Source organism: Cervus canadensis, chromosome 28 (assembly GCF_019320065.1).
Source record: "Cervus canadensis isolate Bull #8, Minnesota chromosome 28, ASM1932006v1, whole genome shotgun sequence".
NCBI lineage: Eukaryota > Metazoa > Chordata > Mammalia > Artiodactyla > Cervidae > Cervus > Cervus canadensis.
Window position 1 is genome coordinate 12,540,690 of NC_057413.1, and position 14,485 is coordinate 12,555,174.

Consider the following 14,485-nt stretch of genomic DNA (forward strand, 5'->3'; position numbering starts at 1 on the left):
CGTTAAGGGTACACACTGTCAATATGACTTGAAACCACTGTTGATGTTCGCTTTGATACCTGACTGAGTTGGTGTTTGTCAGATTTATTTACTTTCTTTTTGGCCAGAGCACCGTGAGGCATGTTGAATCTTAGTTCTCTCACCAGGGATCAGGCCTGTGCCCCCTGCACTGGAAGCTTGGAGTCTTAACCTCTGGAAGTCCCAGCAGTGATTTCTTGACATCCCACATGTCTAACATTCTCCTAAATCCTCTAGTCCTGCCGATTCTGTGTCTTACGTAATGTAAGAAACGCTTACTTTTCTCCAGGCTCCTTGCTACTACCACCAGCATCATTTCTCACCTGGGCTACTGAAACATATTCTTACCGAGAAGCACCTGCATTAAATTTTGCTTCTGTTCAGTCTATTTCTATGCTGCAGCCAGGGTGATAGTAAAAAAAATAAATTTCTGCTAATGTCAAGCTGCTTTAAAAAGCTTCCCATGGTCTTTTAGTTTAATTCTTAAACTTACAGATTTTTTTTCCATTGTCTGGTCTACCTCTTCAACCTAATCTCAGAGCAATCTTTTTCACCTTCTTTATAATCCAGCCCTATTGAATTCTGTAAGTCCTTCAAATACACCATGCTTTCCCTTCACCGTGAAGGAATCTGTGGTAGATTAAAAAGAATTTTAAAATTAAACCATACTTAGATTCTCTTCTTATGTGCTTCAGTCATGTCTGACTTTTTGTGACTCCGTGGACCATAGCCCACTAGGCTCCTCTGTCCATGGGAATTTCCAGGCAAGAATACTGGAGTGGGTTGCCATGCCCTTCTCCAGGAGATCTTCCCAACCCAGGGATCAAACCCATATCTCCTGCATTGCAGATGGATTCTTTACCTGCTGAGTGATCAGGGAGGCTCTACTTTTTGGGCTTCCTAGATGGTGCGGTGGTGAAGAATCCACCTGCCAATGCAGAAGATGCAAGAGATGTGGGTTTAATTCCTGGGTTAGGAAGATCCCCTGGAGAAGGAAATGGCAACCCACTCCAGTATTCTTGCCTGGAAATTCCCATGGACAGAGGAGCCTGGTGGGCTACAGTTCATGGGGTCACAGAGTTGGATACAACCAAGCAGCTGAGCACACAAACCATACTTTGCATATACTAGAGTAACTCAGTAAAGAAACTTGGGTTGACAGGAATTCCTAGTGGTCCAGTGTTGAGGACAGGACAGAGGGCTCAGGTTTGGTCCATGGTTGGGGAACTAAGATCCACATGCTGCTTGGTGGGCCAAAAGTAGAAAAGAAACTTGGGTTGGACTGAGTTATTGGGTCAAGTAAAGAATTTAAGAAAAGTATCTTTCTGTGTCTGTAATTCTGATTTTTTTATATAACCCCCCCATCTCCATATCCATGGCCATACCGCTACTGCCATGGTGACTGCTGCTCCAATGCATTCTACTAGAAGTTATCATCTAGTCTGTGCCATCCACAGGCTCTATGTATGTTTTTCTGATTTTCGCAAAAACTGTGCCTGACAGTTATCTGAGACCAAGCCTCAGAGAGGCTAGGAAACTTCCTCTAGATGAGACACCTAATATATTCAGTGGAGCTAAGATTTGAATTCAGCATGGACAGATTCAAAAGTCTGTTTTTTTCATGGTGTGATGATTTACTTTATGGTAAGGTGGTTTAACCAAGGTGTTTCTGATTTCAAATAACTGAAATAAATTTGGGCTAGCCTTAACAGAAAGGGACTTTTTTTTTTTTTAAATAAGGACAAGGCGTGTCTTAAGGAACTCAAAAGATAGGAATGCAGCCGGCTTCTGGAAGAAACTGGATCTAAGAACTGGAAAATCATCATTTTCTTTCTCTGGCTCTTTTCTTACCTCCTCTCTTGCACACCTGCTTTATTGTTTCCTCTCTAGTTTGTTCTGTTGTTCATATACATGATGGGATATGGCTACCATACAGTTTCAGCCAAGCAGAGAGATGTCTGTCCCTAAATCCACATGCCACATTCTTGATAGAGAAAATCTGATTGGCTCTGCTTCAGACATCCATCCATCCTGGGACCAATCAGCTTTTAGCTGAAGGAGGCAGAATTACATCATCCAAACATGGCTGCCATGGGGTTTGGAGACACTGTCCTTTGCTGGTAGGAATGTCTGACTCTGGTCTTTTCTCACTCACATCGTTTGACTACAACTGATTCTGGGTACTCTAATTGCTACAGGGAGAAGTCTAAGAGTTCCCCTTCAGCTTCGACCCATGATCATAGCTCTTCGAAGAGAAATTAGGAGTAGAGTAGGCTCGGCTAGTGTATTGTCATATCAGTGATCATCCTGTTTTGAGGTACATCATCATTGTCCCCTCAATCTTGTTCTTTATAGCTCAATTGGCTCTACACAGACAGATGCGCGCGCGCGCGCACACACACACACACACACACACACACACACACACACACACACACACACACACACTCACGTTGGAGTATGTTTACAGTTTCTGCTCAGAAGAAACTACATGCCTCCTTGGAACTCAACTTCTGCTTTAAGCTGCAATGGCAACAATTCCACTGACTCTTTGCCAGTGTAAAGTGAATAAAACTATCTTCCAACCTATTGTCTTTACTGTCTCTATGATAATGCTGAGTGTCCTTTCCCCTGTAGTCACTGCTTATCAAGAAGTGAGTTCCATTTCTCTCGCTGAGCACAGTGAGAAGAATAAATTCACCTGGGACTCTTAGGGCACCAATGGTCACCGACTCTGTTCTCATTTGGAGCAGCTTCTAAGGAAGGAGGTCAAACCTCAGCACCCAGTTATGCACCTGTATATGTTCTATATATTCTTCTGTAGCTGTAAAGAACAACTCAGGGGGAAACATTTATTGTTACATATTTTTTTTGGTTGGTGGCCTAAACTTATGAATATTAAGTGTTCCAGAAGTTTCTTTGCAGATCAGTGGTTTAGAATTTGGAACTCACTTTACTATGGAAACAATGTTGCACTTGCTAGTTTAGGCCTCTAGCCAAACTATAAATGATCATTTGGTCTACAACACAGCTGAAATGGTTTCCTTGCCCTTCAAGTGAGAGTCTGGCCTCTTCTGTGTCTAAAGCTCTGAAATCACTAGCTTCCTGAATACCAATCCCCCTGCATTTCTCTAGTTTGATTCTCTGTGGACCTCCCTTTTTTTTTCCTCACTCTAAAGAGGGAAGGGAGAAACCAAGGAGGTGTACAGGTGAACAGTAGGTGTGGGCTCTAGGTATTGAAGGATGCCAGGGGTATTAGATGGCACAAAAGGAAGGGGAGGGTGGGAATTAGTGAGTTTGGTGTCCTTTTTGACTCTCATAAAAAAGAATGGAAAGTGGGGGTGGTGGTGGAGGGGTAGAAGGAGAAGGATAACTGCAACATTTGATAAATAGGTGTTGTCATTGGTCAGTGCCTGGGTGTAAAATATTAACTATTTTTTGTCATATGCAGTTGAGTTGTCCTTTGCCTTCAATTAGCCGGCAGTAAGTTAATAATGAATTTTACGGTATTCTCCATTGGTTAGCTGAATTCCTGAACCCCTCCTCCCTGGAATGAAGCAATGTGATTGCATACAAGTCCAGCCAGGTAGCAGAAGGCACGCGCTGGCCTCTAATGGCACAGCCGTGTTGGGTCACCCCTGTGTCTTCTTGGCGTCCCTGCATACATGCTTTTAACAGATTATTTCATTCTCTTTTTTGGCCTGGACCCAGACAGCTTTACATTCTCAGCAAAACAGATGGACAACAAGGGTGAAACAGGATCCTGTACTAAAATAGTCTTTTGAGTCATCCTCTTTGACGGTTCACTCTTCCAGGAAACTTGCCCCTTCCTTCTTGCAGAATGCTACTGCTGAGAAGTAATGCACTCAGTTTCTGAACTTTTTTTGCAGTGTACGTTTTCTAGTTTTCTTCATGGTCGAGATGGAGCTTTTGCTAAGCTAGAAGTATTGTCTAATTTGTTTTGGCATAACACCTGGATTTTTGCCCGAGGTAAAGATTTAAAAATAGAATTAAACATTTTATGTCAACCTTCCATTTTTGTCCTCTTTCCAAAAAAGATTCCAATTTGAGAACAAGGGGAGCTTGATTTCACATACAAGTTTATTTTGGGAAGCAAGGGTGCTCCAGCGAAGATCACTTGACGAAGTTATTAGGTTCTAGTCCATGTTGTGACAGTAACTGCCTCTTGGACCCCAAGAGAGTCCACTCATTTTTCATTGCTCAGTTTTCTCATCTGTAAAAGGGGAATGATACCATTTCAGCTGAAAGGTGGTTGTGTGTATTCAATGAGAGGATATTTGTGAAGGCACTCAGATGAAGTCACATTGCTATAGTAACCTAGGTTTTGATTAGTTCTTAGAGGTTAGAACTATCTTCCTCTATAATGAAATAGTTTATAATATTTTGTATCAAGGATTCATTTGTTTAAAGATTTATTTGTTCTAAACCTAGGATATTGTGCTCAATGCCTTTTATTCAGTCCTTGCAGAAAAGAGGAAGTAATGTACATGCCATTGTCATTTCATCTTCTGTTTGAGTTTCTGTTCATTCATTCATTCATTCTGAGATATTATTGACATATCACATTATATTGGTTGCAGGTGTACAACATGATAATTAAAAAATTTTTTTTTTATTGGAGTATAGTTGACCATTTGGTCTTTCTTGAATGCAGTGTGAAGTCAAGGATAGCACGATTCAGGGCATGATGTGGCTCACAACATCTCTGCTTCTTTGGGGTATTTATTGCTACTATGTATTCTGATAATAATCAGGCATAAGCTGATGTCAAAGGAACATTTGGAGCCACCTGAACTAGTAAACTGAAACAGTCAGCATGAACAGGCAGGTGGCCACCCAAGTCTGCCGTGTGCTTTTGAGGATGATGATATCTGATTTCTGCTTCCTCATTTCCATTTTGGTAGCTAGAGGTAAGTACTGCAGGGGCTATGTTGTCTAAGATCCTATAGTAGTATGTATAAAAACTGCAGGTTAAAAAGGTTGGGAGTTTTTTTTTTTTAGAACTTAAGTAACCATGTGTCATTACACTGGTCACTCTGAAAAGTTTTGCCTCTGTTGGTCAAAGATCATACAGTTTTTTGGATTGATGATTCTCCAAACCAAGGAGTGTGTGTGTGCATTAGGTCATGGAAAGGAAACAGATTCTTGACAAGGGCCCCCTAATCCCAATAGAATGGTCTAGGAGCCTTGCACCCATGTTTATACCATTTGTCTTGTTTCATTCTCATCCTGACAAGGAAAGGTGAGTGAGTCTCCCCTGCTTACCCCATTCTCCGTTTGCTACGTTAACGTCTCACATGATGGAACAGTTTCTTTATTCATTAATGCCTATCAGAGCAGTTATATATACCCTTTTATTGACATATAAACACTACTATGTATAGAACAGATAACTAATGAGAACTTTATAGCACAGGGAACTCTACTCAATGATCTGTGATCTGTGATGACCTCGATGAGAAGGAAATATAAAAAAGAGTGGATATATGTATATATACCAGGGGATGTAGCTCAGTGCTAGAGCGCATGCTTTGCATGTATGAGGTCCCAGGTTCGATCCTTGGCATCTCCACATGGTTCCGTTTTGGCTTCTCTGGTGCCTCAGAGAGTAAAAAATCTGCCTGCAGTGCAGGAGACCTGGGTTCGACCCCTGGGTTGGAAAGATCCCCTGGAGAAGGGAGTGGCTACCCCCTCCAGTATTCTTGCCTGGAGAAGCCCATGGACAGAGGAGCCTGGTGGGCTACAGTTCATGGGGTCGCAAAGAGTCAGACACGACTGAAGTGACTTAGCACGCACACATATAACTGATTCACTTTGCTGTACAATTGAAACTCACACAACATCGTAAAGCAACTGTACTCTAATTAAATACTTTTGTTTTTAGATAAAATTTGAAAGTTTTAACGTATCACTAATAAGCCTTTCTGAGTTTAAGAAAGCCCTGGATATTAACAGCAATTAGGAGTAAAATTAGGGTTGACTTTCTGTGATTATCTTTTGCTTTTATAATAGCTTGAACAAGTTTTGTAAGCGAGTCATTTTCGGTTTATTAATCAAATGCCTCTGCTGGAGCAATTTTCTGCCATCAACAAAGCATATCTGTTGTCCATCTTTCTACATGTGCTCACACGGTTTCTTTTCCCCAGCCTCCGCCCTGTTGGATTCTCACACTTCTACCCACTCGGTTCCTCCTCTGCCACAGGGCGGGGCTCGCAAGCTGCCTCCCTGGATCTGCCTGCCACTGCTCTTACCCGATAGGTGTCTGTCTTTTCTTATACCACCTGAAGGCTTATTTACCTTTGTAGTCCCAGCACTTAATAAAGAACCTGGTCAATAATAGAAGATTAATAAATATTTACTGAATAAAAGAATGAGTGTTATAATAGGGTAAGATCCTTGTACTAACGGAGGAAGACCAGAGGAGACCATCTATCCCGATGGGGAAGAAGGTAGATAGAGGGAGGGGGGTCCCAGAAAAGGTACACCGTGGGTGATGTTTTGGTAAATGAGGAGTTCTTCATCAGGTCAAAGAGGTGGGGAAGAATTGCCTGGGCTTGGGAAATTCCGTGTGCCTGAAAATAGCGTAGCATGGCTGGAATTTAGATGCAAAGTGAAATGGGCAGAAGATGAATCTAAAAGGGTAGGTAGGTTGCATGTTGCTTTGAACTTTGTGCCAATTTAAATTGTTTAGGTTGTTAACCAGAATTACCTCTGTGATCCACTGGGTTAATCGGTTAATACCAGCTGGGATTAGATCTCATGAGGTCATTTGATTAGATGACTTATTATTTAATTAATTTTTGCACAACAATTATTTGAAGGTAAATGGATGGGCATATTGGTCCATGTTTAAGACAAAAGTTTGTTAAAAATCACACACTGATATCTTAGAAGTTTTAAGGGACCCTTCTCAACTTAGAGGTAAAAATATTGGAGTCTTTAACTCTAAATGGACTATGTCATGAGAGAATTTTATGGCTGAATTTATGTTTTAATGAGTCTTTCCTGTATATTCATTACCAATCATTTAAAAATGCAGGTGCATAAGATTATTTTCTGCAATAAGATTATTTTCTATAGTGATGACTTTTGTGAAGGTTCAAAGAGATAATGTATGCAAAATGCTTAGTACCAAGTACCTTGCCTGGTACACAGTAAATGCTCAATAATATAATCTATTCCTTAAACACACCAGGCCTGAGGGAGTTTTCACTTTACCTTTATGAACTTTCAGGAGAAACTTTTAATACAACAGCCTGCCTGCAAGTGTATCTTTGCTGAAATATCAGCTGGTTCTTTTGTAAAAGTTTGGAATTTCCTTGGTGTTTTTAAACAAGATTTCCTCTCTTAAATGTGCTCATTGTTTGTGTCTTAGATTGCCAAGATTTGATTTGAGTACAGAGTCTTCAAAGCATTGGTGGGACTAAATATTTTAGCAGATGCTTGCATTTGAAATACTTCTAACCCCTTTCATGTCCAGGTTTCAGTGAATCACGCTGAGGCACTCTTGACGTGCAAGACAAATGTGTTTCTCTTGGATTTGAAGGACAGAGGGTTTACCTGATGCTTATGAATGTTTACTAATGCAGAGGAGAAATTGAGATGCCAGGTTGGAAAATAAAAACTTGAATGAGGTGCTTGCTGGGCACTATTCAGAAGTATTGTATGTCTTTGGGTTTTTTTTTTTTTTTTTTTTTGATTAAATTCCAAGCTGGTACAATCCATCTGCCTGTTAAAAATAATTAATTGCCTTGTTTTTTACTTAGAGATGTAACAGTTCCAGATTTGCAAGTGAGAATTCTTTTGCAACACAAGCCATTGTTACTTCTGGGGGTTAGATTTTCGGTGAGCAGGGCAGGTTACCTAGTCACATCACCAAGTAAGTCATCTTTCAGGGAGCATTTCTTTGGAGACGTGCAATTTTCCAAACCCCAGTGACTAGAAATAGAATTACTAAATGGGCCCAAAACAAAGTAAAACTATAAGAAATATCAAAAGTAGAGTTTTTTTTAAGACCACATTCCTTAATCATTAGCCAATTAAATTAGAAATTAATAATAAAAATATGATGCCCCCCAAACTACTGGGAAACTAAGAAACTCTCCCAAATAGACCTTTGATAAAAGAATGAAGAGAAAGCAAGAAAAATTGCCCATATCCAAATTTTTAGGGCATAGCATATACCCAAAACTTCACTCAAAGGAAAACTTATTAAAGAACTGATAGAGTTTTAAAAGTTGGAATTAATGGAATGAAGAAAAAATTAGAGAAACAGGCTAAATAAGATTTAAAAAACTGGAAAAAATATACACAGTTAGGAATGAGGAAACAGATACGATCACATAAAGCAGGGAAGTTGGAGAAATTGTAAGAATTATACATGAAGATTACACACAAAACTCTATAGAAATAAATTGAAAATATTGAAGAAATGGACATTTTTATAAGTAAAACATAAAAGATCAATGTTGACTCATGTAGAAGTTTTAAACAGATAATCACTATAGAATTTTCAGTTTGTGCTGGTTTTGTTTCCCATCTGGCATTGGTTCTGGACTTTAAGGAAATATTATTTTTAAATGCACTCAAATAAGATGAGAGGATGAGATGGTTCGATAGCATCACTGACTCAATGGACATGAATTTGAACAAACTCCAGGAGATAGAGGACAGAAAAGTCTGATGTTTTTCAGTCCATGGGGTTTCAAAGAGTTGGACATGACTTAGCGACTGAACGACAACGAAATAAAATGAGGTAGAAGTCTTCCACCATATAACTTCAGGATTTACTATGGTCTCCTCGAGTAGCATGTGAGATGTATATGTTGAAAAGAGTGTTTGTACTTTAACACATGTTTAAATGTGAAAGATGGCACATGTAACCCTGTCTTCCCCACCAATTCTCTCCAAATCCAAGTTAACTTATGCTTCCCTCTGGAGAACAGTGTTCAAAGCACTCACTGAGAAAATGAAATACATTCCAGCGTTGGTGGCTGAGAAGAACTAACTCAGTCCAGTCTTCAGGGAGTGGGAGGATAACTTGGTGCTGCTCACCCTGTTACCTCCTTAGTAGACCACCTGTGCCAAGACCCCCACTGTGGCCTATGAAAATCATGAAGCTGCCAGGCTGACCACTGGTGAGGTGGGTGGCAAGTGTAGAAAGCCTGACTGCTCCTGATTCAGTAGTTTGGTCACTTTTGTAGGGTGCAAATCTATAGCTATTTATTTTATTGTTGAAAACTTTAACATTTATTGTGGGATAATCCCCTTTGGCAGAAAATGAGCTAAGGGAATGCAAAGTTTAATGAAAAATTAGGTAGTAAATTTGTTTATTTTTTTCAATTTATTATTACTTATAAAATTTAAATTTTATATTGGAGTATAGCCGATTAATAATGTGATAGTTTCAGGTGCGTAGCAAAGCAACTCAGTCATACATATACACGTATCCATTCTCCCCCAGATTCCCCTCCCATCCAGGCTGCCATATAACTTTGAGCAGAGTTCCCTGTGCTATACAGTAGGTTCTTGTTGGTTATCCATTTTAAATATAGCAGTGTGTACATATCTGTCCCAAAGTCCCTAATATCCTTTCCCCTGCTCCTTTGCCCCAGTAACCATAAGTTTGTTCTCTAAATCTGTGAGTCTATTTCTCCTTTGTACATAGGAGATTTATATCATACAAAATTCACTTGTATGACATTTTTAGATTCCACCACATATAAATGATTTCATATGATATTTGTCTTTGTCTGTCTGACTTTAGTATGATAATCTCTAGGTCCATCCATGTTGGCTACAAATGGCTTGATTTCATTCTTTTTTATCATTGAGTAATATTTCACTGTATACATGTACCACATCCTCTTTATCCATTCATCTGTCCATGAACATTTAGGCTGCTTCTGTGTCTTTGCTATTGTAAATAGTGTTGCAGTGAGGGGTATATATATATCTTTTTGAATTGTGATTATCTCTGGATATATGCCTAGGAGTGGGATTGCTGGATGATACGGTAGTTCTGTTTTTAGTTTCTAAGGTACTTCCACACTGTTCTCCATAGTGGCTGTACCAGTTTACATTCCTACTAACAGTGTAGGAGGGTTCCCTTTTCTCCACACCCTCTCCAGCATTTACTGTTTGTATACTTTTTGATGATGGTCATTCTAGTCAGGTTTTTCTTATTGTGGCCCAACTGATTTTGAGATGCTTTTTTTTTTTTTTTTTTTCGAATAAAGCACACACTTTATTCACTGAGTTGTGAGGACAACAGTGAGGCCAGACAGCGGCGGGGGGAGGCAGGTGCTAATTTCAACAGGAGCGTGGAGCAGGTCAGCATCACAAGCACAGCAGCTCGGGCCCAGGGCCACCCCCGCCTCTGTGCACTGCCACGTGGCACTCAGGACACCGACAGACACCCACATACTTTCACGGGGGACACGATACATCTTTTAAACAACAGTTCTTCCAAACGTTTGCTTTCATATTTCGCGAAGGGGAGGGGAGGTAGGAAGAACAGTATGCCTTTCAACACTTGCAAAAAAATAATTCCATTAAACCCAACTTCAAAATGAAAGAACTGCAAAAGCTTCGATGCAGGATTGTCGGCAACTCACAGAAACCACACACGCTTTTGTATGTATGAAATAGAACCAAAATGACATGTCTCCAACTTTTCAAAAACTTTTGTTATCAAGGCAGACATAACTGGGTAATCATTTCTGGGTCATATTTTGACTTTCCATGTATCAATAGTTTGACCACCATGTCACCCTGAACGAATTTCTGGCATAGTTTTCTTTTCATATTTTTTTAATCTAGGCATATACCCTGAGGAAACCAAAATTGAAAAAGACATGTATCCCATTGTTCATTGCAGCACTATTTATAATAGCTAGAACATGGAAGCAACCTAAATGTCCATCGACAGATGAATGAATAAAGAAGTTGTGATACATATACACAATGGAATATTACTCAGCCATAAAAAGGAACACCTTTGAGTCAGTTCTGATGAGGTGGATGAACCTAGAACCTATTATACAGAGTGGAGTGAGTCAGAAAGAGAAAGATAAATATTGTATTCTAATACATATATACAGAATCTAGAAAAATGGTACTGAAGAATTTATTTACAGGGCCACAGTGGAGAAACAGACATAGAGGATAGACTTAAGGACATGGGGAGAAGAGAGGAGAGGGTGAGATGTATGGAAAGAGTGATGTGAAAACTTATATTACTATATGTAAAATCGGTAGCCAACGGGACTTTGCTGTATGGTTCAGGAAACTCAAACGGGGCTCTTTATCAATCTAGAGGGGTGGGATGGGGTGGGAGATGGGAGGGAGATTCAAAAGGGAGGGGATATATGTATACCTATGGCTGATTCATGTTGAGGTTTGACAGAAAACAACAAAATTCTGTAAAGCAATTATCCTTCAATAAAAAATAAATTAAAAAAAAGCTTTAATGCACCATGTAATCAGGATGTTAAGACTAAGGTGGGTGTTACTAACAGTAAAGTAGGTGAGAAGAGTAATTTCAGTAGCATCAGAATGAATCTAATTTTTCTTTAATGGATTTTTAAAAAGAAAATCCATTTGTTGATTTCCTTATTATGTAGGACTAGAGTGTGTGTTTTATGTGTGTGTGTGTGTATATATATATAATGTTACATATTACATATTATATAATATGTTTTATATTATACAAGTATCTTATACATATCTAGTAATCTAATATATATATTTCTATATTTGTTTTTTTGGCTAAGTATGCTTTAGATTTATTTTGGTCTTGCTTTTACATGACTTTAGGTATGTTACAAGTTAATACAATTCCTACAGTTTGGATTACTTACCCTTAATGTCAAGATTTTGTTCGCCTGGGGTCACAAAGAGTCAGACATGACCTAGCAACCGAAAAACAACAACATAGGAAAGTCTGTAATTCAGATTAGGAAATTCTCTATTGTGGTGAAGGTCGGCATGACTGCAAACTCTGGTGAACAATTTATAGTGTTATGTTTATCATTGCTCAGAAAGATAAAAAGTATTTTTGTAGGCTGCAGTGACTGGATTTTACTTCTCAGTCTGAGATATCACATGTTACATCTACTTTTGTAGTCTAAAAGAAGCAGTTCCTTCTTTGGTTTATGTGAGGACTCTTCTTTTACCTACCTTATAAATAGTGGTGTTTCTGGGGGTTCTCTTTATGGAATTTTTTCTTTTTTTCCTCTTCTTTCTCCTTCCAAGATTAATAACACTTAACAACACTGAGTGGGTTCCTGTTGTGTATCAGGGCAGGGCCATGCTGTACAGATGAGCAGGTTAGGATTAGGGTACCGCACAGTTCCAGGAGGAGACATTCACTACCCCACCTTCAAGACTCATTAATGCCATCAGACCCTGTGCTGGCTACTTTACAAGCCTCTCACTGAGCCTCGCCACAACCTGTGAGCCGAGGATCATCATTCCTCTCTTATGCATGAACAAACTGAGTTTTGAATATGTTAAATAACTTGTTTGAGGGCTTCCCTGATAGCTCAGTTGGTAAAGAATCCACCTGCAATGCAGGAGACCCCGGTTCGATTCCTGGGTCGGGAAGATCTGCTGGAGAAGGGATAGGCTACCCACTCCAGTATCCTTGGGCTTCCCTTGTGGCTCAGCTGGTAAAGAATCTGCCTGCAATGCAGGAGACCTGGGTTGGAAAGATCCCCTGGAGAAGAGAAAGGCTATCCACTCCAGCACTGTGGCCTGGAGAATTCCATGGACTGTATAGTCCATGGGGTCACAAAGAGTTGGACACGACAGAGTTTTGAATATGTTAAATAGCTTGTTTAAGGTTACGTAATAATGAGTGGGCGATAGGTTGTGTGTGTGTGGAAGGTCCCTTTGTCGCTCTGCAGCATGCTGCCTTTTTTTATTTATTTATTTATTTTTTTATTAGTTGGAGGCCAATCACTTCACAACATTTCAGTGGGTTTTGTCATACATTGATATGAATCAGCCATGGATTTACACGTATTCCCCATCCCGATCCCCCCTCCCACCTCCCTCTCCACCCAATTCCCCCGGGTCCTCCCAGTGCACCAGGCCGGAGCACTTGTCTCATGCATCCCACCTGGGCTGGTGATCTGTTTCACCATAGATAGTATACATGCTGTTCTTTTGAAACATCCCACCCTCACATTCTCCCACAGAGTTCAAAAGTCTGTTCTGTATTTCTGTGTCTCTTTTTCTGTTTTGCATATAGGGTTATCGTTACCACCTTTCTAAATTCCATATATATGTGTTAGTATGCTGTAATGTTCTTTATCTTTCTGGCTTACTTCACTCTGTATAAGGGGCTCCAGCTTCATCCATCTCATTAGGACTGGTTCAAATGAATTCTTTTTAATGGCTGAGTAATATTCCATGGTGTATATGTACCACAGCTTCCTTATCCATTCGTCTGCTGATGGGCATCTAGGTTGCTTCCATGTCCTGGCTATTATAAACAGTGCTGCGATGAACATTGGGGTGCACGTGTCTCTTTCAGATCTGGTTTCCTCAGTGTGTATGCCCAGAAGTGGGATTGCTGGGTCATATGGCAGTTCTATTTCCAGTTTTTTAAGAAATCTCCACACTGTTGTCCATAGTGGCTGTACTAGTTTGCATTCCCACCAACAGTGTAAGAGGGTTCCCTTTTCTCCACACCCTCTCCAGCATTTATTGCTTGTAGACTTTTGGATAGCAGCCATCCTGACTGGCGTGTAATGGTACCTCATTGTGGTTTTGATTTGCATTTGTCTAATAATGAGTGATGTTGAGCATCTCTTTTCATGTGTTTGTTAGCCATCTGTATGTCTTCTTTGGAGAAATGTCTGTTTAGTTCTTTGGCCCATTTTTTGATTGGGTCATTTATTAGCATGCTGCCTTTTGTGGGTGATCTCAGCTCTTGTTAATCTCATCTGTGGCCACCACCTAAATGATGATAATTCCTAAAAGACTCTCCACTCCGGATCTCTGTTCATGGCTTACTGGACAAGTCTTCCATATGTCCTAGAGACACCTCAGATTCTACAGGTTTTAAATCATTTTCTTAATGATGGCTTAAGGAAAGCCATCCTTTATGGCTGCTCCTCCTTTATTCTTACTCTCAGTTCATGGTACCAGCAGCCTGGGCTCTTCTTTCTCCCTCATCCCCTACATCCAATCAGGTATCAGGTCCCATTCAGTTCTGTTTCTGAGATCTGCCTCCATTTGTTCTTTCTTCTCCATGTCATTTGCCACTACGTTAGTTCAAGCCCTCACTCTTTAATTCTGCCCTCATCTGCTCTGTCTGAATTACGAAAAGCATCCTCTGACGTCTGACAACTCTAAGCATTTACACTGGCTTGTGCCTCTGACTGGTTCATCTTTTCCCACCTTCTCCACTTGGCTACTTGAAGTGTCAGCTTTAAGT

General features: G+C 40.0%; 1 protein-coding gene and 1 non-coding gene across 4 annotated transcripts in view; both read left to right on the forward strand.

Moving 5' to 3' along the window:
• The window catches only part of RNF144B (ring finger protein 144B), a 142,026-nt gene that overhangs the window by 50,228 nt on the left and 77,313 nt on the right, over nt 1-14,485 (forward strand). The window lies entirely within an intron of this gene.
• On the forward strand, nt 5,540-5,611 carry TRNAA-UGC. The gene has a single exon. It is a non-coding gene; the product is annotated as a tRNA-Ala (tRNA).